This window comes from Prenolepis imparis, unplaced genomic scaffold (genome assembly GCF_030444845.1).
Source record: "Prenolepis imparis isolate NDT839.2.m4 unplaced genomic scaffold, iyPreImpa1.0 SCAF_9, whole genome shotgun sequence".
In the NCBI taxonomy this organism is placed as follows: Eukaryota; Metazoa; Arthropoda; class Insecta; order Hymenoptera; family Formicidae; genus Prenolepis; species Prenolepis imparis.
The window spans coordinates 11,214,362-11,229,015 of NW_028141167.1; the positions used below are offsets into that span (position 1 = coordinate 11,214,362).

The following is a 14,654-nucleotide window of genomic DNA, read 5'->3' on the forward strand; positions in this document are numbered from 1 at the left end:
CGCACCGCACATTCTTTGATATTGTGAACGAAAGAGAAGAGCACTTCGCGAAAGGGAAACTCGCGCGCACGATTATTCGCACGAGAGACGGCGGCTTGGCTGCCCGCGATGCGGTTTTTCCCACAGGAACGTAGACACATAGAAGTGCAGAGAAGACGTCGCGTTTTCTGCCCTGTCACAACGACATCCGCCCATTATCCGCGATGATGCCCCGGTCTTTGATAATAATTCGAGTCGCTCGCGAGCGCGGGGCACGTAACTCTATATACACTCACCTGGCCCCCTATATGTATATATATACGCCGTATATGCTCTCACGAGAGAGAAAGAAAAAGAACAGGAAAGGGGGGTGGGAAAGGAGCGGAGGAAGCAGAGGAAGAAGATGAAGAAGAAGCGGAAGAAAAGGAGAAGAAGAGTGCACGAAGGGCGGAGGGCCACGGGAAAGACGGGGGGGAGAGGGTGATGAGGCCAAGGGGATGAGGGGGAGTTGCCCTGTATCGCCGGCAGCAGCAGGAGCAGCAACAGCAACGGCAGCGCAACGGGAGAAGGTAGAGAAGGCGAGAGATGGACGAAGGAGGAAGGCTGAAGGAGCGAAAAGGAGAAGGGAAGATGGAGGAATGACGAGAAGATGAGACGGAAAGGGGGGAAAAGAGGACTAGAGAGGGAGGGAGAGACGATGGTCCGAGGTCAGCGGGGTGCATGACCTTACCTCGGGGGCCCCTTCCTTCCGTGGGGCCCTCGAGGCAGACAGGATGCGCTGAAGATTACCCCGTAGATACTGTCCGCGATGATTACAGAAATCTAGGAAGCCGCTCAATTTAATTAACCCTTAATTGCGAGCGCTCGGGACGGGATGGTGCGCGTTTACTTCGGGACCCTGGCGCTTTTCCCCCGTCTTCTTTTTCTATTCGAGGATGATGATGATGATGATGATGATCATGATGATGACGGTGTGGTGGCTATGGTCGTGTGTACGAGTGCGCGACGATGCGTGAGTTATCGCCCCGCGAAACGCAAAGTGCAATTTATTTTAAAAGGCGAGCGCGAGCGACGCGTAGAGACTCGCGTTGCAAATCTTTATTAATGCCAGAGTGATTATTTGTAATTTGTTAGATCTCAGTCGAATATCGATATCCGTATCTCTCGGGTGAAACGAACTTTCTCAGAAACAGTATCGATGAGTATAATTTATCAAGTTTGATATAGTGTATCATTTATAATATATAAAGTATGGATTTATATTTTTTTATTGAAAAATATAACAATATTAAAGCACATTTTACGGAAGCGTAAAAACGATAGAAAGTTCACAGAAAAATACTCAATTTCAAAAATCTAAATAAACGAAAATAAATATTCACAAGTTATGAAGCAACTACGGATAATAATACGATAAGAAGCTCATCAAAAATTCTTGAGGGAAACATAATTAAAAATATATATTTTTTTTAAAGTTCCTCTTATCGCGTAACCATCGCATCTGCGGTTGGCTGACATATCGACCTTTTTATTCTAGTTTTTTTCAAGATATTAATCTCAGAGTGTGCGGTTCCCCTTATACATTTAAATTAAATTCTTTGTATTTAATTTATCGTATATAAAGCGCCTTTTGATACGGCCCGAGTTTTTCGAACTCCTCTTCATTATAGCGAAAACAAATGTCTGATTAGTCGATTTTTTCCGGTCTGTGAGTACGGAATTGGAGATTAGCTTTATCATGCTGGGCGCTCTTTAACTGGTCGCGTAACTATCGAGTGTACCCATCGCGATATACCGATAGCGACCCGCGACTAAACTAGAAGAGGCCCCGTTACGTACTTAATACGCTCGTTAAAACGAGCAACTTAGAAAACGTATTCATTCGCTGGCGCGCACGTTTCTCCCATATTCTCGCAATAAATCTGTATTGTGTATTTTACAACCCGTGGCCGTTAGTTCGCGCCTGCTTCGATATTTTTGCTTCTTAAGGAGGAAAAAGAAAAAGAAAAAAAAATAACAGGAAAATAACACATGGCGCTCAATATATTCGCCGCGCCAAAGTGACCAGCTCGGTGTAATTTATGCGCGTGCTGAAAAGTAATTAACCCATTTACACACGGATGTATTTCCATTCCGCGTGATTATGTCGAAAGAAACATAGCTTTTAAGAACGCATTAAAAATTATAGTTTTGATATATTTTGGTTTCCCTTTGCGATCGTAAAGATTTGAGGAATGGATTCAACCTTATAATGAAACGAGCTAGTAAAGGAGAAACGGTCTATTAACTTTAATATTATAATTTGTCTGAGATGCTTTCTTGTCATAACATTATGTCTCAAAAAATCTTTATGTATTTGCTTGATATATATATTTTTAAAAACATTTTACCGTAGTCATAAATTTTTAATACATATATTAATCGCGTTTTTATAAAATATACGAGCATTATATGTTAGCACAAAGGAGGACGAGAAATAAAAATCACTTAAAAAAAAAAAAAGATTAAGAAACTAATTCTTCTTCGCGTTTTGATTAAAGAAATTAAATTGAGGATTATATGTTACGACATGTTATTACATCGATTTATTTCACCGACGGGTTTGCGGATTATTATTTCAAAGATTTCAACAGATTACTCCTCTTTTTCTCATAAACGAGCTTACTCGCCGTGTCATTGCGACATTTTTTCCGCAACAAAACATATGAATATGCATACCTCGAATTTCGTGCACGCACACGTGGACGATGGGCACACGTAGATACGTATCTCTCGTCGAACGTTCGTTAATGCCGCAACAAAAGGAGACAGGACGCACGACGACGATGAGGAAGGTGATGGCGGGAGAGCCGAGAGAGGAGACGTGAAGAGAGAATAACTCGAGAGGCAAATAACCCTAATTTCATCGTCGGAGACCTGCATTCAGAAAGTCATTATCAAACGACCGTCCCACACGCCCGTTATAATTACGCGGGCGTCGTTGCACAACAAAAATGTATCGAACTCTCTCTCTCCCTTTATCTTTACTTCACTCTCTGCCTCTTTCTGTCTCTCTTCCATTCTGCTTTTGCGATTTTTCTTCTCTTCTCCATCTCGTTTCTTTTCCCGTTCTCACGTTCTTTATTTGCACTCGTTTCACGCCAATCATTTGCTTCGACCTATACGCACACTTGTTTCTTTCCGTCTGTGTGTGTTAGCTCATTTCGCTAGTCCTTCCGACTGTTTACCGATTACGTGATTTTCTAATAATTACGGCGTCCGACGCAGTATTATTTATTTACGTATTATTTATTTTTCTCCAATTAAGCGCCCCAATTTGGTTCTCTTATAGTGAAGATTACGTTTTATATCTAATAGCAGTTATTCTGAACTAATTAGAGGTCTCAAAAAGTGTTAAGATATTTGCAGTAAATTTGTAGTTCGAAAAGTAGCAAGAACTCTCGAAATATTACTGACTTTTAACTATTCTTATTTCTTAACTATCTAATATTTGAAGTTTTTATATATAGTTTATTTAATTGGTCAAGTATTAATTTAGTTATTTATTAGACACTAAAAAAAAACATTTTTAAACGCAGTAGCAAACATATAATGTGTGAAGTATTTAACGATAAATAATGTAGATAAACATAAACGCTAATTACAAACAAAAAAGATAAAGTGTTTAAAACAAAATATTTAATTATTAAAAAATGTTTTACTTCGCATAATTATGTGCGATTCGTATGTTAATCTTAATAATAATGGCGCAAATAGATTCTCATCACACATTGATATCAAATCACATACGGAGTGAATTTAAGTATTATTATTAATTGATATTTACTAGGGAAGGTTTCGGGCAACAAAGATTCTTTAAAGAATTTCCCTCGACGTATATCCGTGTTTGCGAATATATAGCGAAGAGTCCGGAGGGATTTATCAATTTATCTACCACGCGCGCGCAGTCGATCGATATTACGCTCGATCGATCGATCGATCGCTCGATCGATCCGCTCGGTCGACCGTTACCCTGCCTCTTTCCCTTCGATCACAGATAATCGTATACATTCGCAACCGCGCACGAGGATCTCCGCCAGTTATGAAATCCTCGAAGACAGCCAGCCGATAATCCTCCGGTCGGGGCAGTGTGTGCGTGTGTATGTGTGCATAAGTGTGCACGTCGTGCCCTGGCGCGGATTTCACTTATCTCTCTCTCCCGGCGTCGAAGTTCCGCGGCCCGATGCAACGACGATGGGGCCATTATGACCGCATTAACTGAAATTAGACATTGTTTCCCTTGCCGGGGTGGAGCAACAATGGGAAGACGACGCGGACGACGACGAGCAACGACGAGGTGAGCCAAAATGGCGAAGGGGGATAGAGAATAACGAGAGGGGAAAAATAAAGAGGTGCACACACACACACACAAACATATGCGGAAAGGCGGAAGATGGTAAGATCGGGGGGAAGCAAATGCGCGCGAGACGTCCACCTCGAAGAATACCTTCTCTTTTTTCTTTCTCTCTCTTCATCTTTATTTATCTCGTTCTCCCTCGCTCTGTCTTCGCTCAGTATACGCCGGCGAGAGATTGCCGATATTACGGCAGGGTCAGGATCGTGACTTTAATCAATTAGCGAGGTTTCTCGGACCCGGGAAATGATTAGTAATCCGGCCGGCAGCCAGACTCTCTCGGCTCTCTCGGTGACTCCTCTTCTCTTTCGTTGCTCTTATCCGCATCACGGGGGATAAGAATACGCGCGCGCCGTTCCGATGAGCCGAGGATGTAATTGATGAGAGAAAATCAGCCCATCTTCGTGGATGGAGCTCATTACTTGTTAGACTCTCGCGGAAAACTGGCCGCTAGATTTACAAAACACTTGCTGATTCATTCTCGGTATAAAGTTTGACACGAATTATAAATTGTTTCTATATAAAAAAATGCAATAAAACTTCTACTTCAAATATAAAAAATATTCTTTATCTTATATACTATAAGAATAATTTAGAGCTTATTCAGCAAATAAAGTATAGAAAGAAAGCATTCATTTTTTTTACTTGAGGTGCAACTTAAGTGTTATCTGAAAAACATTTTTTTTATTTTATAATTTGCGAGTGTTTATATTCTCAGATAATAATTCAAAGACTATTTGTACGACTTGAGCTTATATATATTGCTTTATCAATAAAAATATAATTTCTTGTTATTCGAGAAGCCAAATAAATAAGCGGATCTATTTGCTAACCTAGCGGACGGATTTGTGTGTAGAGAACATGTAAAAATCCAAGAGAGGAGAGAGTCGCGATTCGAGATACCGTTACAGTCAGATAAACGTCAATACGCAACGCGCCGGATTCTTGTTTAGCTTCGCACTCGATAGCGACGAATCGATCGGTCACGTAATCCTCTCGCGATCGCGGAAAGTCCGCGGCACGTGGAAATGTGGACAACTCTGACAGGATTCCAACGATAATTACGATTAATGGCATCGCTCTGCTCCACTTGACCACCGCTATTTTCTAGGTCGTCTCTTCTACGCACGTGATCTACTCTCTTCTTCTTTTTTTCCTCTTTCGAGACAACCATATATGTGTCTGATTCGACCTTTAATGTCAGACTATAAAAAGAGCTAAAATTTCCGCTTTAATTTGTCGCGGAAGAAAAAATGCTGAAAAATATATATGTGTATATGATATATGTAATAAATATATATACATGCAAATTGAGAATATTTTAGAGAGAAAAAAGGTACGACTAAATGCAATATAAAATTTAATTAGATACAATAAGAAATTTTCAATACGAATAATTTTCTTATCTCGAAAAATTGTCTTCGCAAGATTTAAATACAATCGACTCGAAACGGCACACGACTAAAGTAAATAATTAAACTAGGTTAAGTAAAAAGAAATCTCTTCCGTTTAGATCTCCCGTTACATCTATCAAAGAGAAATTGACAAGGAGTTGTTTAACTCGATGAATAATGAAGATTTTGTTAGCACACTATTATATATTCGAGAACACTAGACATGGCCTATTCCGAAAATTCTTCATCGATCGCACAAGCTTCCTGGCGCGCGGAGCGACCACGTTTCCCCATATTTACCCGTATAATCTCTTTCCGTGCATTAAAATACAAAGTAGGCGCATTACCATGACAAAACTGTCGGGTCAAGAGAGCCTGACACCGTCTGTGGGGGATTACGATCGGCGGCCGAGTCCGATATGCATATTCAACGGTGCAAGGTCCACCTTGTGCGCGTAAACTCGCACCTTTTGTTCATCCTCGGCCAATCCAAGCCCGCCACGGCTTTTCCACTCGATCGTCAACACGTCCATTCTTTTTTTTTTTTTTTTTTTCCTCAGAGATTCACGCATGCACTGAATTATCGCCACTGAATATTCGACGAGGCGCATCCTCGAAAATTTGACATTGAGTTTTCGCTCGTGCGCTCAATTCGCATTGTCATCGACTGTGCGTCGAGCTGTTGCGAAACAGAAACATTAGAATTGAGAAACTTTACTCCCACTCTAGAAGCTTCGATTTAATGCGAGCGAATCTTATCGAATCTAATCGAAAGATTTAAGAGATTAATAAGAGTCACATGTTCGTAAGATGAAACAGCAAAGGATTAATTAATTATATATTATTTAATTATATACATATATGCATAAAAAATCAACAAATAATATCGCAGATAAATTAGAAGACTCCATAGTTTGATGAGTTTGCACGAAATTATTTAAACTTTTACATTGTTTATTTATTCGAATTCATATATTGTATATATAAAAATAATTTCAGAAATTAGAATATTGTTATTATTGATAGAATTATTATTTATAATTAATAATTAATATGATTTTCTATACACAACTTTTAATAATTAGTACAAAAATTTTTTCCTGAGAAATTTTAATGAACAAATATTCAAAATTATATTATGATAACGAATATATAAATATCTCATTGTATATTCTTTAAAATTCAGTGGATTCATAGTATGTGAAAAAAAGAAAATAATTTAGAATCGTTACTTTATAATATATAATTATTTAATGTATGTAGAGTAAAATATAGAATATATATTAGATCAACGTATATACATGATTAGGAACAAACGACTTTTGACTCGGAACAACAGCGGATCAATTTGAATGGTGACCTTAGGAACTCCCGGAGCATCGAGCTCACTGTGTTCCAATCAGAATGTGAAAGTTCAGCTGCAAAAGGCTTGTCAGTCGACTTTATGCGCGGTTCTCTCGCAAACGTGTACACTAGAAATAGTTTACGTCATTATTCGCTTTTCCAGACTTCTGTTTATGCCTATTTACATTTACAGTCATATAATCGATACACGCATATATTTAATTGCGGCCGAGTTATTGTTTTGTTCGTTCAAGACGGATATATTCGCGAATCATCGGTTGATTCTGGATAAATTAATTTTCTTCTAATTTACTTTAATCAAAAGGAAATGAATTCATAGAAGTATCAAGCGTTTTCGGAAGAATATTATACCTTTAGCTCGAACATTTATATCATAAAATTCCGATAACTTTATTTTAAGCGAGGAATATATGACATTGTAGAAAATGCCTCCTTTGCGTCACGCGAATAATTAATATTACGTCTAGATACAACTTGCTTTAAGACAGTCACATCGAGGTCGTTTATCGCTACGCTCGATTAAATTTCCCTCAATACAGCGACAAATCTCGCAATTTGTATCAATTAACATCTTTATTTGTACTTGCATAAGTATATTTTTTTTGCCAGAGGCGCAAAATGACACGTATAAATACTTAATTCTCCCCTTCGAGCTATATTATTATGTTGGGTGATAAATTAGTCGAAATTACCTATGCAAAAAGTATTAGAAAACAGCTGGAGCCTCTTTCCTACATACACAATCTAGTCATTCTCTTACTCTCTTAATCCTTTCTTTTTTTTAATTAATTTAAAAGTATATTGAGATATTTAAATTCGGATTGAATGTAGATTTGAATTTTCGAATTCTCAAGAAACGTAGACAGTCGTCGCGCTTGAAGACTCTTAGACCGAACTCATCGAAGTTATATACCGGCTCTCAAGACCCGGTCTTGAGAGATACGTGTCTGCTTACCTCTATCTCGCGCGATGTGCATCAAGGAAGTTCCGCGGTTATTTGCATCGCGGCGAGTTTCCGCCGTCTTTCTCCCGCGGACACTCTTCCCCTTTCTCCGTCCTTTCTCGTCGGGATGCGGCAATTACGACGTTCCCTCGAATAAGCGTGCCAATAAGCGGAGAGCACGTAGAGCCGTTTTCTTCGCGTTTTATCCTCCGCCGTGGCTTCCTCGCGGATTTCACGCGGAATTCCGCGAAGGCCCGGATTCCCGGGCAACCGCGAGAATTTTCTCTTTCCCGCACCTTCTTCGCCTTTCATTAAATCGCTATTTATCACTGCCGGGCACGGCTAACTTGATTCGCGCAATTCATGAGATTGATTAGATTCACGCGTCAGCTGACTTGACGGAGAAAAATACGTATGCGGTATCGACAGACAAGGGACAAATAAATTTCAGTTGAAAGATACTTGAATTTTTCGATAATTTCTCAATTTCGTTTGAAAAAAAAATAAACCACGTATCTCCCTTCGCCGAGTGTCATTTCCTATATGCGTGATAATAGAGTTTCTAGTAAATAGCTCCGATTGAACGACACGAAAGGACGCTAAATCGCATTCCTACCGTTTGTTACGTCTAAAAATTACGTCTACGGATGAAGTAAGAAATCCGTGAGATGTGAGGTAAGAATAATAACGTGGGCACGTAAAACACGCGATAGCGGACTGTCTTCGCGTGCGGGGTCTTTCCGTGGACCGTCATCGGTCGACATCATCGACATAAAGCGTGGGAAAGCCGACGACCCGGTGGTCGTCGTCCGGTAAGGATGCCGCCAATTTTTAGGATCACGCGCACCACCATGTGAACGAAGCGTGTGCAATTCGCGCTCGGAATTCGAACAGGTGAATCACGGTCGAGTAATGCGCATTTCACCTCGGTGTCACGAATAGAGGGGCCGGAGAGAGGGGGAGAGAACAGAAGACGAGGACCCCAAAAGAACGGCCGCTCGCGAACCGGAAAGCTGGAAGGACATCGTCGTCGAGAAATTTTAACGAGGACACTCTCGCGCGTGCATGTCTCCTTATTTTTTGCATTTTTATTCGTCGCGATTCGCGATATAATGATTCGGGTTAGGCGAAATGTCTGAGGAAGACGCTCCGCACGCAGCATCCGATATTAAATGTCCAACGAGCGGATATAATCTTCGGCGGATTAACGGAAACTGTGCGGGGACGACGCCGTTAAGCGTCTGTCTGTTAAACAGCAACGTTTAAGCCTATTCGTTTCGCACCAGCGATTCTCTGCCTCGATCTCGAGATAAGCGGGAGATGTATCTAGTTGTCTGAAACCTCGATCAGGCAATCGCTGGATTCAAACTGATTCTACGAGAGACGAAAATGTCAGATTGTTCAACTGAGACATTAAACAATTTATTATCGAACTATTTAAATTAATTTCTTATTATTTTTTTAATTATTGATTATTCTCTTATTCTTAAAACAAAGTTAATTATCGTCTTAGGTCTGGATAAAAAATTACTATAATATTAAAATTAGCGAGAGTCTAACAAACCTATTAAAAATGATGAAATAAAATCGCTCAAATTTGTCAACAGGCGCGATTTTGCTGCTGAACGAGTCTCGTCGTCAACGAGATTTTCGTTCTCGAACGAAAACCAAGTCCCACGTTCGTAATTCACGCATACGAGTCGGCTGGCGCGCATTATTCATGTTGCGGGACTGGGCTAACTCGTAAGACATCTCGAAGAGTCTCGCTCTCGTCTCGCGAGTCCGCGCATAGGTAAAGCGTGTTCTGGGCCCCGCGCTTACGAATCACCTTCGCGGCGGGCGGAGGTGAACGAAAGCAGATATTAATAACGCGCCGCGTACATGATTGTTGCGTGGTCCCACCTTCACCCTCCTTCGTCTCCTCTTTTCCTCCCGCGTTTCTTCTTTTTCTCCCTCTCTCATCCAGAGAGGTGCGCTCCACCTCCTTTCGACCGCGTTCTCTCTCTATCTCGCTCTCCCGACGTTCCCCCATCTCCGTCGTTCCTCGCCAAGTTCGCCCGGGTCGCTCGTTTCTCCATGCCTTCCTCGAGCTTAATGTTGCTCGTATAGCGTAAGAGCATAGCGTGGAGTAGCATGCGAGAGAGCCGGGGCCTCGCCGCGAGCAGGCACCGTGGGAATCTTAGGCGGGCCTCACCGCGCGCACTCGCTCGCGCGAGCGCACGGGGCTCTGTTCTGGACGCGTGTAACCTTGTAACCTCCACCGACCTCTCCCTTTCTCAATCTCCGTCTCCTGCCCCCTCGTCTGCGCGCCACTTCTCTCTCTTCCTCTTCCCCCGAGTCCTCTTTCCGCTCCTTTTCGTCCACAACCGCTTCGCGGTCTTCGTCCTCCGTTTCGTCCTTCGTCGGTCGTACATCGGTATCTTCGTATAACAGCGCGACAGGCCGCCGAAGATGCGATCTCGATCTCCGGCGGAGAACGTCGGGACGCCGTCGACGCCGATGCTGAAGAGCATCTCGAGGAGTCGTAGAGAAGTTGGAGGAGAGCTCGGCGGAGCGATACGCGCGCTCTTGATTGCGATAAATGTAGCGTAATAAATTTCATACGCGTCAGGCCACGTACTTCTTCTTCGAGGATCGCTCAGCTGCGATCCGTCGATTGCGCGCGCGATAACACGAGCGCCCGGCTCTCGTCGTTAAGTTCGATCAATAATAAATTTCGCTATCCAAGCAGTAAATTCCGCGTTCTCGGCCCTCTTCGCTCTTTACCCCTTTCAAGGCGACTTTCTTGGTGATATATCGCGGCTCGAAAGATGAGGATTCATTCGTTTGTCAAATCCTTTTTCCGAGAAAGCGCAGGATTATTTCAACAGAATTGGTATTTAATGGAATATACAATAGATAAGAAATTTTCATTACGTAAAATTTTATCTCGAGCGTACAAATGAGTTTTATTTTATTTTATCGCATTATATATTAATGATATATATAAAAAAGATCTTAGTGTAACAATAGCTACCAAGCTAGAAAAACAGCGAAATAGAGAGAATACTTAAGAAATTATTAGATTTATATTACGCAAGATGAAAGAGAAATAAATGTGCTTCTTGATGATACTTTGAAATGGTACAAAAAACACCAAGATGTCAACCTCCAATTTTCTCTAAAAAAAAAAATCCAACATTCTCGGGAGTTTTCCCGAGTAACATTTAATCGCAAAGTGTCTCCATCATAGTACACACATCCCAGGGCGAGCAAGCAAGGGTGCTTCCTGCGGACAAAATCGCGGGTGAGGATAACGTCGAATTAGCGGGTCATAATGGCGCTCGCGCTTCGTTCGGACACGATCTCCCGCGGATGAAACGGACGGCCGTGAGTCCGGCGAGGAGTCCGGTCGCCGACGGCCCAAGTCGGTAACCTTCTTTCCGGCGAAATTATCATAATGGCTCGGAACAGAAGCATGGCCCGGAGCGACCTCCGGCTCTCGCCTGGAAACTGCCTTCTCTCTCGCGCGCTACTCCTTGCATATACACACTCCTTACCCCAAGTGCATCTTCCGCCGAGTCTAAGAGCGAGCTCTCCCGCGTGCGTGCGTGCATACCTGCGTGCTTGCATTGCGTGCATGCGTGCGTGCGAAGCTGTATTGCGCTCAAGAGCGCGCGCGCTGTTATGGCATCCTCCCTCTTTTCTCTCTCTCTCTCTCTTTATAGCCCAACCAGCCCGTTCTCGAAGCGAGACTTTGGCCGCCCTGGCCGGACCGGGGCAACGCCAGGTATACACACAGGTATATATCCCCCTCGCGCACGGTAATTACGTGACGTATTAATACCAGTTATTCCGCGTCGACTGGTTCTCCCTCCCGGCCGGTCGGCTGTCTCGATATCCGCAGGTGTATTCCGCCTGTTCTTTCTTCCTTTCCATCTCTCCTCGCGCGATATCTCGACTTCTCTCTTGTCTGGCCTCCTCCGACGCTTCCTCCATCCTCCCGCGAAAAATACTCGCTCGCACCTCGCGAATCTAACCAGAGAGAGAGATGATACTTTTGCGATGCGGCGAGATAGACCAGTTGTTGCCTCTTTAAATGCGCGCAAATTGTGAAGCGAGAAAGCGAGCGAACGGATTTTCCAGTCTTCTCTCTTCAATGAGATAAACACGTTGCGAAGCAGCATGTTTATGACGAGAGTCGAGTAGTTTTTCAATACCGAGCCATGCTTTTCAGTGTGATACTCGAAATAGCGCATTCATTCTTTGCAAGTGCATAAACGCGTCGCCGTATGGAAAATAATTATTAGCAACTTTGATGAAGCGTGCTTGAAGCTCGACATAATTGTGCGTCTGCATTCATCTCTGTGTCTAACAATAAGTAGAAAGAAAGCTTAATTAACTTTCTGAAATTTAAGACAAAATTTAACGAATTCTATTTATTTATCAGACTTATAAGATGATACAAAAAATTTTGTTTAAATAAAGAGTAAATGCACACATATTGCTGTCGTGCAAAAATTAATTGGGTGGAACTCTAATTGACCTTTTTTTTAAATCGCGCCTGTTGCTCCAAGATGCGCACTGCACGGAGATGATTGGTATCGTAATAAAGGATGCGAGAGACGCGAGTTTTAGGACGATGCGGAGCCGATTATTTTACAATTACTACGATAACCGATCACGCACATTTGCGCGCGTTTTAAGTGAAAACTGCGAGATCGAAGGGGCGTCCGAAGGGTCGCTTCTCTCCTCTTTCTTTTTTTTTCCCCCCTCTAACGGAGAAACTTAGCGGGCATATCTCGGATCTGCGCGCAGCCGAGCGGTGGAAAAGCATGCCGAGGGCCCGTAAATGATCGAGTACGCCCCTCGGATCCCGGGACCATCGCAGGACTCGCCCGAGCAAGCCGCAATCACGACCGTTAATCGCGGCGCGATTAACTCTCTCGGAGAAGAGCCGCTGCGAAAGAAGTCCCGGCCGGATTCGAGGCGAGCTTCGGAAAGGATCGTCCCGCTCGTGAAATCCCGATCATCCCGTTTATTCGTCTCCTCCTTCCCGCGAGATAAAATGCGCGAGACCAGAGATTATTCTCAATGCGATTGTCGCCGATAGGACCAATTTATGCACTTGCAAAGAGTAAATGTATTACATTTATTTAATATGAAAAGATGGAATCGAACGAGATTGACAGTTTACGCTGTATATTTATTTATTTGCTCTAAATGTTCCTTTTGTCTGCCAACAATATATGTTTTTTAAAATAAATAATTGATTATTCTAATCAGCTGATGAAATAAGACACAGTGAAATTTTTGCGAAACGCATCCTTATACTCGATCGTTCTCATTATACAGACATACAGTTACCAACGATATATTAACCTTTGATCGTGAAAATTTTTACAATTCGTAATTACCGGTTACATCCTCGATGATGATTACAGAAACCATTAGTTTAATGATCGACGAAGTATCTGTGACTAGTGAATACGTGCTCATGATCGAAAGTAGGCTAAACACGATGATATCTCCATGGGAATCTTTCAACCAGGCCGTACGCGACTCGAATAAGGCGTAAGAGGCCCCTCCGCGAGAAGTTTAGACCCCGCCGCGATTCCGCGATTTTACCTCCAAAGTCGAGAAGTTGACGAAACGGAGCAGGAAATTAACTCGGGCACGTGACGACACGCGTTCATAAATACGGTGACGTAACGCGCGCGCGCGCGAAGAAGATGAAGTGGAAGGAGGTGGAGTTCCTCCTAACAGGACGAAGGATCGCCCGGGGCGTCCTGTCGTAAACTTGACTGTTCACCGCCCAGAAGTTCGAGCTAACGAACTTATCGAACACGTGCGCCCGGAAAAGGGACGTGCTGTCTGATCAAGATCAGGATTACACGCTAATTCCTCGCATTTACATGTAGGAATGTCTCAATATTTGGGAACGAATTGCGCGCAATCGATCATGTGAAATCGTACAAATCGAATAACATCTCGCGAAACGGGACTTTAAATTTATGGGATTTTTTGCATGCTGTCATTAAGACAATTTTTGTAACTTCTACATTGATTGTGCATGGAATAACGTGTGTTCAATATTTTATTAATCAAATATTCGTAAACATTTTTTATATTTGGCTAATTAATTATGAAGCTATCAGATTGAACAGACTTGAATGTTTGTCGTAAAATTAGAGAACCTTAAAAGTTGAAGATCTTATAAAGATTCTCGAACAAAGAGTTTTAAAATTATAAGAGTCTCAATTATATTAAGAAAAATAATCAATGCGAATGTATACATATTAAAATGTGTAATACAAATTTTACACTGCATCTTAAAATAAATAATTACAGTCAAAAATTTTAATTGAGAAGAATTAGATCTAATTAAATTTTTAAATATATAAATTTTGTTCCACTTTTAAACTAGAAATCGTGGCGACGCCGATGAACTCTTGTGTCGCGTTTGCGTCTCTTATGTTCGCACAAGAACGGGAATACAGACCTTTAAAGTCTTGAAGGGGAATCCCGGTGCTCCTGACCTTTTCATAGCCGCCCCTTAAATGATTATGCGCGTCGCGATATCGCGGGGACGCGCTCGACT

At 42.2% G+C, this 14,654-nt stretch overlaps 1 protein-coding gene and 1 long non-coding RNA gene across 3 annotated transcripts in view; one reads left to right on the forward strand and one right to left on the reverse strand.

Annotated features, from left to right (window-relative positions):
• The window catches only part of Svp (COUP transcription factor 2), a 116,033-nt gene that overhangs the window by 24,546 nt on the left and 76,833 nt on the right, over positions 1 to 14,654 (forward strand). The gene's annotated exons all lie outside the window — the stretch shown is intronic.
• LOC145940166 (uncharacterized) overlaps positions 12,020 to 14,654 on the reverse strand; it is a 50,387-nt gene continuing 47,752 nt past the window's right edge. Inside the window, exon 4 of the long non-coding RNA XR_014425967.1 lies at positions 12,020 to 12,088. This is a non-coding gene — a long non-coding RNA (uncharacterized LOC145940166). The remainder of the gene's footprint in view (positions 12,089 to 14,654) is intronic.